Source organism: Physeter macrocephalus, chromosome 11, assembly GCF_002837175.3.
Source record: "Physeter macrocephalus isolate SW-GA chromosome 11, ASM283717v5, whole genome shotgun sequence".
NCBI classification, from domain to species: Eukaryota; Metazoa; Chordata; class Mammalia; order Artiodactyla; family Physeteridae; genus Physeter; species Physeter macrocephalus.
The window spans coordinates 102,169,476-102,175,118 of record NC_041224.1 but is presented as its reverse complement, the minus strand read 5'-3'; the positions used below and the strand labels follow the sequence as shown (position 1 = coordinate 102,175,118).

Genomic DNA, 5,643 nt, shown 5'->3' with positions numbered 1-5,643 from the left:
ATGGTTGTCTTTGGATATCTATTGATGGGCTCTTTCAGAGAAAAAAGAAAGCATCATTTGAGGCAATTTCATATAAATGCATGAGAAAGGGAGATAAATTAAGGGAGCACCCCCAATGAGAATTATTATTAGATAAAGAAATTTACCTTTTTGCATGGATTCCTAATTTACAGAAACACCTCCAAAATGTATCTAACACAAACCTGGATAATTGCCAATTACCCATGCTGCTATACCTTCCAAAAGTTATCTTGGCATACAACTCAGCAGAAAAATAGGAAGTACCCTGGAAATTACTTACAAAATGTGAATACCACATGTCAGAGTCAGTGAGCTTTGGATGAACTATAAAGAGTTTTCATTATTTAGGTCTAGGGTCTATGAACACAAAGGAAACAGAAATATATCCAATAATGTAAGGCATCGGAACCAGGAAATTTATAAGAAGGCTTAATCTATGGATGTAATTTAAAATATTGGGCCATGTTCAAGCTGCAATGTTAAAAACATTAGCCCTGGCCATAGTAGTGATCGCTCAGAGGTCAGGAAGAATATGATGTCAAACTTCCCGAGGTTTTTAGACAAAGGACTTTTAATGAGTCCTTTCCCTTAAGCTTTCCTTTTTTCTTATGTGGACATGAAAGACAAAACCTTAACACACTCCACAATCAATGGAGAGTCTTGCCCAGTGCCACTTACCTTAAATACTATATTAATCTTATTTATTACCCATAGGCTGAGGCTTTAGATAATTAAGTGGGCTTAGGTCAATACATCTTCTGTAAAAATGCTAATAAAAAATTCCAAATCACAGAGAATTAGACATAATGATGTCAAAACTCACTTCGCTAGACACTATCACCAACATTGTTCAGCTTTGGGAGATACAGAGAACATCAGAGGGTAGAAAATGTTCTTAGGTTCTGTGTACAATGTTCATTAGGTTTGGAGAACTTCCTAGAGAGGAAGTTTGGGTATGTCTATACTGGATGGTCCCATTAATTCTCAGGAGGTTTGTACCTGGGGCTTGTTTATACCCAACAAGAACAGTATCTGCCTGCAAAATGAATCTTGGAACCTTTAGGACATAACCAAGGAGTTACAAACCTCTTGAGAAGGACCTTCTGAGTACCAGATCCCACTTAATAAAATAGAAGGCTTTGGTGTACACTACAAGCAGCATGTCTTAGAAGTCTCATATTTCAAATCCTCTGGATCACAAATCACTTGAGCTTTCATGGAGTAAATACTGGGTAAATATTCTGTGTTTCTCTAGCTTGCTGATTAATGCAGACTGTACCACTGGTCAGCTGTTTGATTTGTCTGATTTGTTTTAGAGCAGTCAAAAGCCCAGGTGAGATGAGGGAGTTTCATGTTCGGTGTAGAAACACATGACCAAAAGTCAGAAGACAAACTTGCCAAAACTACTTGAGAATACTGTAAAACTACCATAAAAGGTATCCATGGATTGATGTCTCAGGTTATTAAGGGTAAACTGTTTAATCAAAGTAACATCTCTTAATCACTGAGTAGTACTTTTGCTTGAAAGTAATGATGAGAAAAATACTTAAGTAACACTTTAAAACCAGTTACCAAAACTCTGATTAGAAGTATAAGGTTGCTCCAAAGTGTCCTGAATATTAACATCTTGTGATAAAACTATTTAAAATGAAAACACAAAGAAAAATAAAAACAACCCATGGTGTGCCATGGTCAACTCCAGCGGCTAAGATGCATTTGGGCCATGTGAATGGTGTCCTACTGATTTGAGCAACCGCAGTGACCCAGTTTATTTTGTTTCTGAAATATTTGTGGTGCTGAACCCTAAGAGAAAATTAAATGACGTAAACAAAACCAGTTAAAATTGTGTAGGGTGCTAAATTAATGATGTAACAAAACCAGCAACTGCCTGACTACATCCTGAGAGAGGGTAGAGGCATAAAGATTGGGCTTGAGACCGTCAAACAGCCTATTATATCTTCCCTCATCTGGAAGGCATGACACACAAAGAACTCACACTGAGACTGTTATCTAAAACTACCTAAAAATACCAACTACTGCTTTGGAGATCAGCATTTTGCTTGAACCTAAAATTCTTTGTTTCCTCCCATGAGCATAACTACATGTAGGTTGCATTGTAAGAAAGAAATATTTATTTATTCATTCATATATATATATTCATATATATATATTCATATATATATATAAAATGAGATGATCATTTACATAATTGTGGTTCTAAAAATGGTGAATTTATTCAAACTAGTTCTTTGAATGTGGGCTAGGTGCAAAAATGACAGTTCTATCTGGCTTTAGTAGTAAGATTCTGCATGGTGTTGCTTCTTTTCTAAAAATGTTGAAAAGAGCTAGTAGCTTACCTAATCATTTTCAAATATTCAAATTAACCATGAAAGCAGCTTCAGGATGAGCTATTAGAGAGAAAGTATAACATGATAAAAAATAACAATACAGTTAACTTGGCTTACCCAGTAGAATTCCAACCTCCTGCAGACCCTGGATGAGGCGGTATGAATAAGATGGTTTTTATAAAATAGGTGTGGAATGGTGTTATGGACTAAATTGTGTCCCCTCAAAATTCCTAAGTTGATATCCTAACCCCCAGTGTGACTATTTGGAGATAAGGTGTTTAAGGAGGTAACTAGGTTAAATGATGTCATAAGGGTGGGACCCTAATCTGATATGACTGGTGTCCTTATAAGAAGAGAGACATCAGAGATGTGCACACACAGAAAAAAGACCATGTGATGACAGATAAGTTGGCCATCTACAAGCCAAGGAAAGAGGTGTCAGGAGGAATCAAAACTGACTAAATCTTGATCTTGGACTTCGAGCCTCCAGAATTGTGAAAAAATAAATTTCTGTTTAAGCCACCCAGTCTGTGGAATTTTGCAATGGCAGCCGAAGCCCAGTAGGATGGATTTCATGGGTGACTCCCATGTGTTCGCAAATGACCATGTTTTCCCCTTTTATCCTGTACATGGAGCCTCACTGCCATGCCTTCCATTGTTCCCATGATATGCTTGGTGTGCATTTTTGTGGCCATTTGATAGCAGTTGACACTTCTATCTTGTCTCCTGTTGTCCTCACATTGATTGTTTGAATCCCAAACTCCTAAGCAGCTACCATGATGGCCTGGCCTGTTTCCATAGGAGATACCCTGGGGAGATGGAAAAATGCCTTCTAACTTATGGGATACACTTTGACATCAGGACCACAATGAGGCTTCCCAGTGCTCTGTTTGTTTGTTTGAGACACTGAAGTGAGACATGCTTTTTAATTTGCCTTATTCTAGCCCACCTCTCCCCAGAACTCTGCCCCTAAAATCTGAATAAAATTGGAGTTTTATGTTTCCAACTTAAGATCCATCTCAGCATTGTTTTATAACCAAACAAAATACCACTCCAAAGCATTAACAAATATTTCAAGTCTTTTTTTTAAAAATCAAGATATAATTGACATATAATATATGTACAATATGATGTGATATTTCTATGTATTGCAAACTGATCACCACGATAAATCTAGTTAACATCTGTCACCACAGATTTACAAAATCTACTTTTCTTGTGATAAGTAATTCTAAGGTCTACTTTTTCAGCAACTTTCACATACAACAGAGTCTTATTAATTATAGTCACCATGCTATACATTATATTCCCATGAATTATTTATTTTATAACTGGAAGTTTGTACCTTTTAACCCTTTTTACCCATTTGCTCACTCCCACTTTTTCTTTTAGATGTCCAATGTAAGTGAAATTATGCAATATTTGTCTTTATCTGACTTACTTCACTAAGCATAATGCCCTCAAGGTTCATCTATGTTGTCCAAATGGGAAAATTTCATTTTTTTATGGCTGAGTAATATTCCTTTTTGTGTGTGTACTTGTATATATGCTTTTCTGTATCCATTCATCCATTGATGGACACTGAGGTTATTTTCATAACTTGGCTATGGTAAATAATGCTGTAATAAATATGGGGCTGCCTATATTTTTTCAAATTAGTGTTTTTGTTGTCTTCAGATTAAATACCTAGAAGTAGAACTGTTGGATTATATGGTAGTTCTTTTTTTAATTTTTGAGGACCCTCCATACGGTTTTCCAGAGTGGCTGGAGCAATTTACATTCCCACCAATAGTGCATTGGAGTGCCTTTTTATCCACATCCTCCCCAATGCTTGTTATTTCTTGACTTTTTGGTAATAGCCATTCTGACAGGTGTGAGGCAATAGCTCATTGTGATTTTGATTTACATTTCCCTGATGATTAGTGATGTTGAACATATTTTCATGTACCTGTTGGCCATCTGTATGGCTTCTTTGGAAAAATGTCTATTTGTATTCTCTGCCCATTTTTTTTTTTTTTAGTTGGATTGTTTGGGTTTTGTCTGTTGAGTTGTATGAGTTCTTTATATCTTGGATATTTACCTCTTATCAGATATAATTTGCAAATAATTATTTTTTCCCATTTGGTAGGTTGCCTTTTCATTTTGTTGATGGTTTTCTTTGCTGTGCAGGAGTCTTCTAGTGTGATATAGTCCCACATGTTTATTTTGCTTTGTTGCCTTTTGGCAACACCTGTTTGTACCTGTTTTGGTGTCAAATCCAAAAAACTATTGCCAAGACCAATATGGTTTCAGGTCTTACCTTCCAGTCTTTAATCCAGTTTGAGTTAATTTTGTGTATAGTATGAGAGAGTAGTTCAGTTTTATTCTTTTGTATGTGGCTGTCCAGTTTTCCCAACACCATTTATTGAGAAGACTGTCCTTTCCCCATTGTATTTCTTGGCTCCTTTGTCATAAATTAATTGACCATATATATGTAGGTTTATTTCTGGACTCTCTGTTCCATTTATCTGTGCCTGTTTTTATGCTAATACCGTAGTGTTTTGATGACCATAGCTTTGTAATATAGTTTGAAATCTGAGCGTGTTATTCCTCCACCTTTGGTCTTCTTAACATTGCTTTGGCGATTTACAATCTTTTGAGAATTCATACAAACTTTTGTATTGTTTGTTCTATGTCTGTGAAAGATGGCAATGGAATTTTGATAGGGATTGCATTAAATCTGTAGATTGCTTTGGGTAGTTTGGACATTTAACACAATATTATTACAACCCATGAACACGTAATATCTTTTATTTGTGACTTCTTCAATTTATTTTCATCAATGTCTTAGAGTTTTCAGTGTACAGGTCTTTCACCTCCTAGGTTTTTATGCTTTTGATGCAATTGTAAATGGGATAATATTTTAAACTTCTCATTCTGACAGTTTATAAATGTATAGAAATGCAACAGAGTTTTATATATTGATTTTGTATCTTAAAACTTCTCTGAACTTGATTAGTTCTAACAGTTCTTTTGGTGGGGTCTTTAAGGTTTTTTTAAATATAATATTAAGTCATTTGCAAATAGTGGCAGTTTCACTTCTTCCTTTCCAATTTGGATGCTTTTTATTAATTTTACTTTATTTTTTGCCTAATTTCTCTGGCTAGAACTTCCAATGCTATGTTGAATAAAAGTTTCAAGACTGGGCATACTTGTTTGTCCCTGATCTTAGAGGAAAAGCTTTCAGTTTTCACCTTTAAGATATTAGCTGTATGATTGTCATATATGGTCTTTA

The 5,643-nt window shown here is 35.4% G+C and overlaps 1 pseudogene; it reads left to right on the top strand.

Moving 5' to 3' along the window:
• Positions 1–989: 989 nt before the first annotated feature.
• LOC129392555 (COP9 signalosome complex subunit 5-like) lies at positions 990–1,522 on the top strand (annotated as a pseudogene).
• The last annotated feature ends 4,121 nt before the right edge of the window (positions 1,523–5,643 follow it).